This window comes from Ctenocephalides felis, unplaced genomic scaffold, assembly GCF_003426905.1.
Source record: "Ctenocephalides felis isolate EL2017-DRISC unplaced genomic scaffold, ASM342690v1 CF-g0.4_SCAFFOLD_01170, whole genome shotgun sequence".
Classification (NCBI taxonomy): domain Eukaryota; kingdom Metazoa; phylum Arthropoda; class Insecta; order Siphonaptera; family Pulicidae; genus Ctenocephalides; species Ctenocephalides felis.
The window spans coordinates 42,700,925-42,715,815 of record NW_020537324.1 but is presented as its reverse complement, the minus strand read 5'-3'; positions in this window follow the sequence as shown (position 1 = coordinate 42,715,815).

Here is a 14,891-nt window from a genome sequence, read left to right as displayed (position 1 = left end):
GTTTGATTTTAAAAATTCATCAAAGTTTGAGAAAATGAGTAGTTCTTTTGACATTTGTTAAAATTAAAATTAGACTATTTACTTGGTATAATGATAGAGTACTTGGTCTTGAACATAATAAATCATTAAAGTCCTGAAAACTGGTTCAAATATAAAAATTATTGATTTTTGAAAATTTGCTTTTAGAAAATACTCCGAGTTCGTTCGTTTTCAATTATGTGTAATAAATCCACTCGGAATACTTTTAATGACTCATAAATTAATTTATTTTTTATTGATTAAGTCGATTATTTAAATATATCGGGAAGTTCATGTAACTTGCCTCAAGGCTAAATACCAAACCAACTAGTATATATTACGTACTGGACGTGACAAATTTCCGGAATGGCGTGCTTCCGCGTTCTATTAAATTTATATTTTTACACGTACAATCAAGTTATTACAGAACACGCCACCCCTAAAGAATATTGTTAGTCCTCTAACAATTGAGAAAAAAAAAAGAAATCACAATTTATTTGGGGTTCCTCCCCTCTAAAACAATTTATCGTCCTCGATAAATGAAAAATAGTAATCTATGGTACAATTGATTATAGCAGAAGAGAGAAAAAATTGAAAACGATATGAAAAAGTAAAAGTATAAAATTTTGTAGTATGTCTGCAATATAATAATTAGTTAACAATTCTGATGATAATAGTGGTGAAAAAAAATTAACATCAAACATTTTTTTAAAAATTAATATTATTGTAACATTTTGCTGCATATTGCGATTTTTAATAGATTATTAAAATTATTTTGATTTAGTTTCGACAGTTTGTTAAATTTCAAAAGTAGGATTTTGTTATTACAGCAAAATATTATAAACAATAATTAGTTACATTATTAGGATATTCTCATTTGATACACTATGCAATCTAATACCATATGAATTCGCTCAAGTTGCATAATTTGTGTGTCTGCTTTGTATACGCAGCTTTAAAATGTAGGCAAAATATTGACCTATTTGATTTATATTATTTACACATCAATAAAACTTTCAAAAATGTATGTGATAAAAATAATTGTTTGATCCATTATCACTATCATTAATTAGTTTCGATATATAATGAAGTTTCTACTAGGATAGTAAAATAATAAAAACAACTTTTCTATTTGAATAAGAATATTCACAATGCAAGATCTCTTTTTTTTCAAATTTAATATTATCATAAATTGTTTAATTTTGTATGATAATTGCGCCAGATTAAGTTCAATATTTTTTATAGGATGTTTAAAAATCGCGCGATTATTTCTAACTGAATCTGTATGAGAATCCTGCATCAATCTTCGAAAATTTAAAAATAATAGCTTGAACACTTGTTGCCATTCTGATGCATTACATCTAGATAGAAATGGAAGATAGTGATAATTCGTCTTGTAATCTAATAATTGAGTGTTGTCACGTACTTCTACATTAATACATTCCTGGGCTCTCTTGATTTTATAACTTTTATTTTCAAATTCTATTTGTACTATAAAATATAAAAATATTAATTTGACATTATTATATTTAGAATGTCAGTATTAAAAAAAATATGAGTGGCCATTCAATTTCGGAATCATTGATACAAATTATTATTATATATATATTTTTTTTGTATTTTATGCCCATGTGAATTATTGATAATATGCATCAAAAATTACTTTTGTTATAAGTGAATAAATAATTAAGGTGATAGAAATTCTATTTGTATTATTGGTCTTATTATATCTGCTTTGAATTCTCGAAATTTATAGTTATTCATAATTATCAATAAAAATAAAAATACAACTATGAAAATATTAATATGTCAAATAAAACAAAATAAATTACGATAAAATTATTCAAAATCAAAATTAAAATATCAAATCAATTAAATAAAAATATTACGCGAATTAATACTTTACAAAATTTTTAAATAATAATAAAATAAAGTTTTTGTAAAATACATCAAGATTCATAAAATTCACGAAGTTAATACATCATATGCAAAATTGTATTCCGTGCCTTGTTAAAATTTGAAACCGAATGTTACGTGATATTTCTTTACTCAAATTTCATAATAGAAATATGACAAAGCTTTTTATACCAATAACGCAAATAATCGAAAATACATTTAGTATGAACAATTATAAAAAATTCAATTATAAAAAATATTATTATCGTTAATTTACGCAAATAATATAATAGAAAACAAATTTACTCAATCGCTTACTAACTTTCAAAATAAAATTTATTAAACTTGTTAAAGAAGAGAATTTAGGTAATATTTTATGTTCAGTATAACGCAAACAAATTGTATCAATAATTCAAACATGTACTTTTTCTATTTCCCTATTTTTTTTTTAATTTATAATTTTATTTTATGGGGATAGTTACATTGCTATTATTGACATTAATTTAAATTTATCCCCTTCATTTCTGTAACATTTTGTGTTGTATGGGCAGTTGATTAAATTTAATTATTATTGAAATTTGCGTTTTCAAGTTCAATTATTTTTACACCAAACTTTTTTTTTAATTTATTTATTTTGGCTTCTGATTTACATCATTTTGCCATTACAATTATCTATACAGTTGTAGCAGTTTAATATAATACATTGGTACTCATGCAATAATGATTATGCTATAAATTAATTTTGCTATTACTTATAAAATTATATAAATATTTATATATTCTTATGTCATTACTTGATATAAGTATTTGTACATTGATGGGAAAAATAATCTTTTCGTTTTGTAAATTATTAATTAATTTTGATTTATCTTGCTGATAATAATTACATTCCCAAAATAAATAATCGAGTGTTTCTAGGCTTCCACAGTCACACTTTGGATCCTGTAAGATACAAACTCTCTTCAGATGCGATTTGCAGTAGGAGTGTCGCCGTGCATGCTTCTTTAGCTAGATTGTCTGCCATCTCATTGCATTTTATATTAGAATGACTCTTTATCCAAAGAAGGATCATGGATTTATCATCAGTATTTATTTTCTTTATGATTTCAATAGTTTTCTATATTATTATGTTTGAATGTTTATTGACGTGTTTTATGGCTGTTAGACTTGATTTGCTGTTACTTAGTATCAAGGATTTGTTAATCTTATTGTCATTCACATATTTTATGGCAGTGTATATCACTATAAGTTCCGCTGAAAATATGGATGTATAGTTTGGAAGCCTTACTTTGTTACTGTAATGGATACTTGTGATATGTATGGCACATCCGGTTCCCTCTAATGTTTTAGAGCCATCGGTATATATTTATTAGTAATCCGGCCAATTTGAGTTGATATGAAGTTCTAATTCACGGATATATATGCCTGTGTTTGCTATATTTGTGCCCTTATCTATATCGATGTATGGTTTAATGTAATCATTTAGCGGTGAGTAAATGTAATATGGAGTTTTATTATTGATTATGATGTTCTCTTCGTGAGGTTTAATTGTATAAAAGCTTTTTATTAGTGATGGAGCTGGTTTATTTGTCCAGTAGCGCGTGGAGTAATGTAATTTTGCTAGTTTTTCTAACTGTTTGGGTAATAGTTCACATGATCCATTAAGTTTTTTCATCAAGAATCTGTTTGCTAAAATCTCTCTTCTTATGCTCAGAGGAGGTTCTCCTGCTTCTGTTAATAATGCATTTGTCGGTGTTGATCCAATTACTCCAATGCATGTTCTTATTGCGAAATATTGAATTTTATCAAGTTTATTCTGTTCACTTTTTGACGTTGTTCCATATATAAAGCATCCGTAATCTATTTGAGTTCTAATCAGATTTCTGTACAGTAATAGACATGTCTCTGGGTGTGCTCCCCATCTAGTACTTGTTATTTTACGAAGTATATTGATGCCTGTTTCGCACTTTCTTGATAATTATTGTATATGCTTTTTAAAAGTCATTTTGGCGTCAAAGGTTATGCCTAGTATTTTCACATTGTCTTTTATTATAACATCTTGAGTTCCTACCCTTATGTGACCTATGTTCTGAGGGAGTCTGTGTCTAGTGAAAATCGTTGCTGAGCTTTTGGTAGGTGATGTATTTAAATTATTGCTTGATAACCATTTTATGTTTTCTTTAATAGCATAGTTTATTTGCGTTATACATGATTCTATTGACGGTCTTGATATGTATAAATAAATGTCGTCGGCATATTGTAATTTTTTAACATTTGTAACAGGTATCTTATGGTAATCCGCAGTATATATGTTGAACAATGTGGGGCTTAAAATGGAGCCTTGTATGATCCCGTTGTATGCTGACCTAGGGCTGATCATATCTCCATTAGTTCAAAGATATATATATATATATATATATATATATATATATATATATATCTTGGTGATATCAGCTTCAATATTATTTTGATTATATTCTCTGGGATATTTATATTCCGTAGTTTTTTCTATAGAATGTTGTGGTCTACGTTTTCGTAGGCTTTGTCAATATCTATTGACAGTAGCAGCATATATTCATTGTTTGACCTCGATATATTTATGTCGGTAGTAAGGGTACTTAAAAATCTATTGTTCCTCTTTCGCTTCTAAAACCGAATACGGTATCATGGAGTATGTTCTTGTTTTCAATGTACCATTCCAGTCTTTCTTTTATCATGCGTTCGAAAATCTTTGCTACGCTTGATATTAGTGATATTGGTCTATAAGAGTCAATAGATTGTGGGTTCCTATTAGGTTTAATTATTGGTACTACAATTATTTTTTCCATTTTTCAGGAATCCAGTGGTGTGTGATCATATTATTAAATACATTTAAAAGTTCCATTTTAAAATTAGTTGGACTATTGATCATATTATATGAAATGTTGTCCTTACCTGAAGCCGTGTTTTTTCTGTTTTTTGAGAGCTCTTCTCAATTCATTATATCTGAAAGGTGACATCCAGGGCCGGTCCTGCCTTGCATGCAATGCATGCAAAAAATGCGGGCGCACGCCTTAGGGGGCGCCAAAACATGTTTCGGAAATTAAATTTATAATATATTTATATTTTTTCTTATTTATATAAAATCTAGAATACTTAATAAATTATAACAAACAATCTAACTTAACTAGGGATACGGAGATACAAAAAGCATATTTATTTTGCAATGTAATATCAGTGAAACAATTAACCCATTAATAACTCTGCAAATTAGTAAGTAACAGCTCTGTTTATTGCTTAATCTACTTATTCAATTTTTTCTTTGTTTGAAGTTACCGTGGAATCGAAGAAGCAATTATCTAGTGTCAATCCCGTAAGCGCAAACCTGCAAAAGATCTAAAATAAATTAATTATTGGGCATTATTGACGAAAAATTGTGAGCTGATTTAGTTGAAAAGGAACTTTTTAAAAAATATAAACAAATTATATTCGGGAAAATTAAGAATGGGGAGTCTGTGCTTAGAGAGTGGCATGTTTATTCCCAGAAATTGAATTGTAACTTTTGTTTTTGTTGCAAATGTTTTTCATCTGATGAACTGTGAATGTTGAAGACATGCGTGGTTAGGGTTATGGAAATGGAACAAATATAAAAAATGAAAGCAAAATTTCTTTCGGAACGACAATCTTAAGGCTTTTTTATAGCTAGTGGTGTCTATACTCTAAATTTAATAATTATTAACTATGCAGAAATAATACATTTCAAATATAATTAGTTTTTTTCAATATAGTTCAAGAAATTACACATTTCTTTGCCCTTTTTACTGATTTTTGGACAATACTTCTAAAATACGTTAACAATTGAAACAATCTGATACTCTGAATATGACGGAAAAGCAAGGATGATTACAATTCGGGTCTTACGATATCAATAAGGAGAAGTTTACGACGCAAATTTGCATATTGTAAATAATGAAAAATTAAATTAAATTAAAATTTAAAAAATCCAACATAAAATAGGAGTGCTATAATTGAAAATGAAAAGCTAGTTTTTTTAGCTCTCTTGGCATGATTTGCTCAATAGAATAAATCGGATAATAAATCAATGTTTCAAAACCCAAATATTCAGATTGCATGAAAATTTAAAAATATTTGATTATAATCAACCCGCGAATCGCCTCGATTTTCTAAATAAATTTCAAATAAATGTATTTTATACGCTTTCAGATTATATCTAATTTTTTGTGTACTACATCCAGTATAATCAAAAATTAATTTTGAAAAAAATTGTACATATTTATATAATTTTAATGATAAACTGTTAAGTGTTAAGTTAAAATTAATAGGGCGGGGGGCGCTAGAATAAAAGTTGCATGCGGGCGCTAAGTACCCCAGGACCGGCCCTGGTGACATCAATTCTGTTTCTTCATTATTATTCTTACTAAATATATCTTGTTTGTTACAGACATAATCTGGTGTTATATTTTGTAATATTTGATGTCCACATTCTTCTATAAATTTCGGATTTATGTTCCTATTTGTGTTTTTGTTGTTGAATGTTTTGATTTTCAACCAAATTGTGGCCGGATTTGTTTTTTTGTTAATTGAACTTGTGTATTCCGCCCATTTTTGTATTTTCTTGTTCTTTAAAAATCTCTTGGTTTTTGCATTTATTTTTTGGTATAGAATAAAATTATCATAATTAAATTTTCTGCGCATTTGTTTAAATGTGTTTTTTCTTGCGTTTACCATAGTATCACATTCTTGATCCCACCATGCCGCTGGTTTGAAGGTTGAGCTAATTATTACTTTGCATTTCTTTATGTTTTTCTCTGCAGCACGATCTATACAATTCATTAGAAATCCATATTTTTGTTTTCCTGTATTAGGTATGCTGGAGGTTTGGAGAGTTTTTGAAATTTCTTCGCCATATCCTTGTCAATTGGCTTGATTGGTATTCCATTTTTTTGTAGAGAAGATTTTGATGTTTGATATTGTATTTTTGTAAATATGTATTATAATTGGTAAGTGGTCGGATCCAAGAGATTCTTTGAGTATTTCCCATCTGATATAATCTGTAAGATTGCTGGAGCATAAAGATAAATCTATATTCGTCGCTTTTTTGTTTCTTGTCTCGATTGTTGTGGGATTGCCATTGTTGAGAAATACTAATGAATGATCTTCTATGATTTCTTGTAATTTTATTCCTGATGTGTTGTTTGCCATACTTCCCCATGCAAAGTGATAGCTGTTGAAATCTCCAACGATCAATGTTTTTAAATGGATCCCTTCTATAGTGTTCCTCACATCGGTAAAATCTATTTCTTCTCTAATTGAGCAATAAATGGAAACTAAACAAAAAGTTATATTTGTTTTAATTGTTACCGCACATATTTGTATATTATTATTGTTGTTTATTGTTTCATATTTATCACAATCTATGTTGTTTTTGACGATGATGGCTGCTCCGCTGTATCCATCTTCTCTATCTTTCCGAAAAATCTTATACTCCTTGATTTTGTATACTGCATTAGGACTGAACCATGTTTCGGAAAGGGCCGCTATCGAAATCTGATTATTGTATAAGAAATGTTCTATACTTTCTTTATTTGCTTTCAATGATCTGCAGTTTAATTGTAGTATTTTTAAGTTTATTTTGGCTTGTTTATATTGTGTATATTGTTTCTACTATATTATTGAACTTCATGTAGTTCTCTTATCTTTTTCCAATTTACTTATCACAATACTCAGTAATCTATTTAGGGAAAAATCGTCAGATTTATTTATTATTTTAATTTGTGTAACTAATTGCTTAAGAATTTCGAGTGGATCATTTTCTTCTTTTCTTGATTCATTTCCTTCTTCATCTGTATCATCTTCGGATGTTTTAATCGGCCTTTTTTATTATTTATTTCTCTATTACTTATCCTTTTAATATCCGTCTTTTTATTTATATCATTGTACTTAGATACTTTAGACGTACCTTGACTTCCTACCCTTGTTACATTTTTGACATGCGACCTTTTTGGTTTTCTAATCCATACTATGTTTTCTTCTTCTGTATCCTTATCTTCTTCTATTAATTTTGATAATTCGTTATATTTATTTTTATCACAGTAACTTTTTTCTAGTCCGTATTCATCCCTCCTTTTGTCTTTTATCATTGGAAAATCTTTTTCCTTATCTATAGTGTAAGGGTTAAATTTAACAACTCTTGAATATTTGTCATTTCGCAAAATATTCCTTGCCTCATGAAAAGCTATATTATGAGTCCCCATCAATTCATAAATACTTTTATGCCTTTTGAATTCAGGGCATTCAGTACTATTTGCAACGTGTTCCCCCGAGCATAAACAGCATTTTAAGTTTAAAATTTCAGTACAGGCTTCTATTCCATGTTGTTCTGAACATTTTGGACATCTTTTTTTTATTTTTACATTGTTCTTTTATATGACCAAAGAACCAACAATTATGACACTGCACTACTTTTTTAATATATGGACTATATATTAAAATATATTGAATTTTTTTCCGGTAATTTGGAGCCCTCGAATGTTAATTCCACACATTGCGATTTATAATTGATGTTATTACCTCTTTTTGACTTTAAACATTTTACTTCCACCACTGGATAATCAGATTCTATAACTTACATTATTTCGTCTTCCGATAAATTAATATCAACGTCAAATATTATCCCCTGTCTTACTACTAGATATTTAGGAATGTAGGTTCTGAGATTTTTCATCTTGAAAAATTTATCTTCCAGTAAACTATTGGCTGTGTCTGCATTTTTAATTACTAATTTTATTTTGTTTTTTCCAATTCGTACAATTTCTGATAATTCTGTCTTCAATTTTGGAACTGATTTATATAACATTCTTCCAATTGCCATGTGATGTAACCTTCCGATATTTTTATTTGTTGATTCCATATATATATATATATATATATATATATATATATATATATATATATATATATATATATATATATGATACGGTCCTTTATCGCATTCTTCAAATCGTATTTTATTGTCTCGAGCATAGTTACTGGACTTTACTTCATTCATCTCAACCGTTTCTTCACAAACCATGTTATTGTTAATAGAATTTGATTCATTCTGATTAACATTTTCTTCATTGTTCGCATTAGGTACACTACCAGCTTCTTCCGTTACTTTATCATTACTACTGCGTTGTATAGCCTTTACCTTTTTATTTATTGTATCATTACTTTTCTGAACTTCAACTTTTGAATTGACTCCACTTTCTAATCTTTTGACTTTCTTATTTTTTGCGCTAGTCACCTTTTTAATAAATTTCATTGTCCTGTTAATTTTATTTTCTTTATTACTATTTACATAGTTAGAATCCCTCAGCTTTGTTTTTTTATTAACTTTTGTGGGATTAGTTTTATTAATTCCAATATTGATTTTATTAGATTTATTATCTAAATTGTGAAAACTTTCACAACTACTTGAATCTATTTCTTGATCATCTATACTACAATCCATACTACTTACATTATTAAAATCTTCAAGGTCATTTAGCACATGTATTGCTCCTGCAATAGTTGCGCCTAAATCTGAATGTTGTGTAATGCCTTTGTCAGGCGACCGTCCGCCCTCTTGCCCGTACGGGCCCGACTACATTGTTTGTTTATCAGCTCACTATTAAAACACAACAGGTAAAAGGTTTACTTACACCAAACTTCAAAAAATATATATTTATTTAGAACGATGTGCACACTTCGAATGCTTACACAATACTGCACACCAAACTTCAAAGTTCATTTTATGTAATATTCGATCACAAATTAAAATTTCATTCTTATGTAATATTTTTTAAAATTATTTCTATATAACACTAGCAAACCCGACAAACTCCGTTTCGCTACCAGATGGTTTCGTGAGAAAAATGAAGAAATTTTTTGTTTGTTTTATATTTGAAAAGGAAAAATGTGATTTTATTATACAACAGTAATCAATTTATTTTGATTACAAAAATGAAGTGTTTTTCAGTTTAACTTCTCTAAGTAAATGAAAGTGAATCCGCAAATTATCTGTTTCATTAAAGTGCTCTTTGGTAAACCACATTTTTTGTTTTTCGGTCTGACGTTAACACAAACAAAACGGATGGTTTCCAACTCGTGAACAGGCAACGTATAACTGCTTATGTGAGACACTATGATTTTCTAAATAATCTATTTGAAATTTATTCCGCAAACACTAAGCGATTGGCCTTGCGACTTGTTTTGTTAATTGTTATTGCAAACGCAAGGCGAACTGAAAATTGCAATCGTTTGAAGTCAAACGGAAGACCAGGAAACGGAAAATCATTGGTATGTCACCAAATCGCCATCAATTTTTGATTGAATGGTGAAATTCAGTGCGTGTACATCATTATTCTTTGCGGCAAAAATTGCTCGTTGACTTAACGAAGCATAAATCTGATAATTTTCACTAATGTCATTACTCGAATTTTTAATTATGGTGCGTGGAGTACCAGTAGCTTGCATTAAGGCAATGCACAACTAATTTTCTCAGCTATAAACCTTGTGGAGCCCGAGACCTTTCCAACGAATGCAAAATTGTCTAAAGCGGTTTGTGCGTTCTGGAGTTATATCGTCAGGAAGGAAAACCCGACTTATTTATATATATATATATATATATATATATATATATATAAGTATGTATCCTGCCTCGGTACTCGCAAAGTACAGAAGTCTTGGCAGAAATTACATAATTCTACTTACATTTTTGTTCAATAAAACTATCATTTTTCTGTTTACATCATACAAAAAATTATAAAAAATGCATAGTATTGACAAGTTAGTTGTATAAATGTTAGTGCCAATCTCTAGTGCTGTGTACACTTCTCTATATGTAACCAACCAACATAATATCCACTGATGATGACATTAAATTGAATGTCGAAACGTTTGGAAATAAAGATTATTTTATAAATCTTTGGCTTTTCTTTGTTTGATGTATCGCCCTCAAGAACTCACTCATATATATATATATATATAATATATATATATATAGATATATATATAATTATATATATATATATATATATATATATATATATATAAATATATATATATATATATATATATATATATATATTTTTTTTTGAATAGTCTTGAATTTGATGTTGATATATATGTTTAATTTGAGCTTAATATTCGGGCGTAACATCAATAAAAATTTTTATTGATGTTACGCCCGAATATTAAACTCAAATTAAACATATATATATATATATATATATATATATATATATATTGAAATGTTATAAGTTGTTGTTGTAGGGTTGATTGGATTGGGTTGGGCTCCAAATGTAGATTGATCCACTCTCCAAGGGGTGCTAGATCAGTCCAACCTTGTTCTGGTGTCGTGGGCAGAGCTTAGAGTTTATAATAGAAAATAACAACACTGGTATGAGTCTCCTCAGAACCGTGAGCACTTTATATTGGTATAGGCTGAAAGATGTCTTTACGCAAAGTAGAATACAAACACTGAATCTAATTTCGACTATAACTTTATTTAATCTTTAATAACTTCACATCACAAACTAGCATAGATTCGTGCTAAGACATACTCTAAAGTCTCGACTAAGACATCACTGGCTAGACTTCTGCCTAAGGCATCACTGGTTAATACAAATTATTCTGACTCTATATATTATACATTGTACGTGACAATTCTAGGAATGGCGTCTTCCGCGTTCATGTAAAGATCTTGGACTTCGATCAACATTGAACAATGAATTCATATTTTGATCAAAAGCACGTATGATCATGTTATTACAGAACACGCCACCCCTAAAGAATATTGTTAGTCCTCTAACAATTGAAAGAAAAAAAAAACAAAGAAATTACAATTTATTTGGGATTCCTCCCCTCTAAAGCAATTTATCGTCCTCGATAAATGAAAAATAGTAATCTATGGTACAATTGATTATAGCAAAAGAGAGAAAATTTGAAAATTTGCAAAATATGAAAAAGTAAAAGTATAAAATTTCATAGTATGTCTGCAATATAGTAATTAGATAACAATTCTGATGATAATATGAATAAAAAAAATTAACATCAACCCTTTTTTTTAAAAAAAAAAAAAAAAATCTAATATTGTTGTAATACTTTGCTGCATATTGTGATTTTTAATAGTTCATTAAAATTATTTTGATTTAGTTTCAACAGCTTGTTTAATTTCAAAAGTAGGATTTTGATAATACAGCAAAATATTATAAACAATAATTAGTTACATTGTTCGGATATTCTTATTGGATACAGTATGCAACCTAATGCCATATGAATTCGCATAGTTGCATAACTTGTGTGACTGCTTTAAAATGATTAGTAGACAAAAACGAAGTTGTGACCTAATTGATTTATATACATCAATAAAACTTCTAAAAATTTAAAAATTAATTATTTGATCCATTATCACTATCATTAATTGGTCTATTTGCATAAGAATATTAACAAGGTGCAAGATCTCTCTTTCTTTTCACAAATTTAATATTATAATAAATTGTTTAATTTTGTATGATAATTTATTTATTTGATTCGAATTTAAAATATGATCAAAATACTCTGTGTCAGATTCAGTTCAATATTTTTAATAGGATGTTTAAAAATGCGCGCGCGATTATTTCTAACTGAAGCTGTAGGAGAATCTTGTATCAATCTTCGAAGATTAAAAAAAAAAATAGATTGCACACTTGTTGCCATTCTTATGCATTACATCTAGATAGAAATGGAAGATAGTGATGATTCGTCTTGTAATCTAATAATTTTGTGTTGTCACATACTTCTACATTAATACATTTCTGTAGGCCCTCTTGATTTTAACTTTTATTTTCAAATTTTTATTTTGAACATTCTAAATATACAATATAAAAATATTAAATTGAAATTATCATGTTTAGAATGTCAATATTAATAAAAAATGAGGGGCCATTCAATTTCAGAATAATTGATACAAATATATTATTATATATATTTTTCTATATTTTGTTTCCATTTGAATTATTGATACCACTCATCAAAATTACCTTTGTTATAGGTGAATAAATAATTAAAGCTTTGAACACTCGAAATTCATAATAAGTTATTATCAAAAAAAAATAAAAATGCAACTATAAAAACATTAATATGTCAAATGAAATAAATAGATTACGATAAAATTATTCAAAATCAAAATTAAAATATTAAATTAATGAAATTTTAATTGAATAAAATATGTCGCCAATTAATACTTAAAAAATTAAATAATAATAAAATAAAATTTTGTAAAATACATCAAGATTCATAAATTAACAAAGTTAAGACATCATAAGCAAATTTGTATTGCGTGCCTTGTCAAGGTTTGAATCCGAATGTTACGTGATATTTCTTTACTCAAATTTCAAAATAGAAATATGATAGAGCTTGTTATGCTATTAACGCAAATAATCGAAATTAGTGTGGACAATAAAATTTCAATTAGGAAAAATATTATTATTTTCAATTTACGCAAATAATAGAAAACAAATTTACTCAATCGCTTACTAATTTTCAAAATAAAATTTATTATATTTGTAGAGAAAATTTAGGAAATATTTTTCGTTCAATATAGCACCAACAAATTGAATTGAATTTAAAATGAAATCATTTAGTATCAATAATTCAAACATGGACTTTTTTTTATTTTCCTATTTTTTTTTCAATTTATAATTCTGTTCCATGGGGATAGTTACATTGCTATTATTGACATTAATTTAAATTTATCCCCTTCATTTCTGTAACATTCTGTGTTGTGGGCAGTTGATTAAATTTAATTATTATTGAAATTTGCATATTCAAGTTCAATTATTTCCACACCAAACTTCAAAGTTCATTTAATGTAATATTCAAGATTAAAATTTCATTCTTATGTAATATTTTTTAAATTATTTCTAAATTCAGCATTAAATTCAACATTTGGAAATTATTCTCATGCAAGATTTAATAATATCGATAAAATCAACGAGCGTGTTTTGGTCCTAAAATGAAAATAACAAAATAAATTTATTTGAAAGATTTTATTGACTCGTTCCCGCGGATTCATGAGTCTCTTATAAGTCATCAAAATTACGTCGAATATATTTAAGATCTCGCGGTTTTCACTAACCTTACGAGTCTCCATTCGGGTTTTCCTACCCTGATTAATTATTTATTTGTCAGATACCTATTGTTTCTTTTGAACAATTTAATATTAGGCTATCTGAAATGAAGGATTGGCACTATCGCCTGAAAAGTGGCACAATGGCTACACTAAATCCATTGGGCATTTCGCCTTTATACTGGCATTTAAAGCCACATTAAAAATCGCGACGTAATGAAAAGATCAACAGATGTAAATTTACTCTTGATAGGATACTCAAAGTCATTAACTAGAGTCACTAACTTTTCAATATTACTTTCTGAGTCTTTTATATTATTACTTGATGACTTTGTTACTAATCTTTACAATTATTTTACTATGAAATATTTATGTTAAGAAATTCGGACCTGGCAATGCTGTAATTGTTTTGTTGAAAAATGCTTAGTTAACAATATTTACTTGAACTTAACCTTGATGGTTACGTGAAGTCAACAAAATAATAGTGGTGTGAACAATAATCGAACTGCCCGTTGTTACAAAAATGTTACCCAAGTACAACCAAAATCCTAATACTTAAAAAAATATTCAAATTGACAAAATATTATTATTTATATTCTAATTGACAAATAAAATTTTAAAAAAATTGACGACTATGATGTTCTGGCTAGATATGTTGAAGGATTGGTTTTTCTTACTTGGGGAGTGAGCCTTAGTCAAGAAGTCTGCGTCGATTCTGCCTGCGTAGTTTATCTCGGTATGCTGCCACCTTTGGTGCCTTTAGTTCCTCGTCCTAGTCCTGGTCTTGCTGCTTGCGGCTACTCTGCTTACTTTTAATGACCCTGCCGCCTCTGGGTGCGAAGAAAAC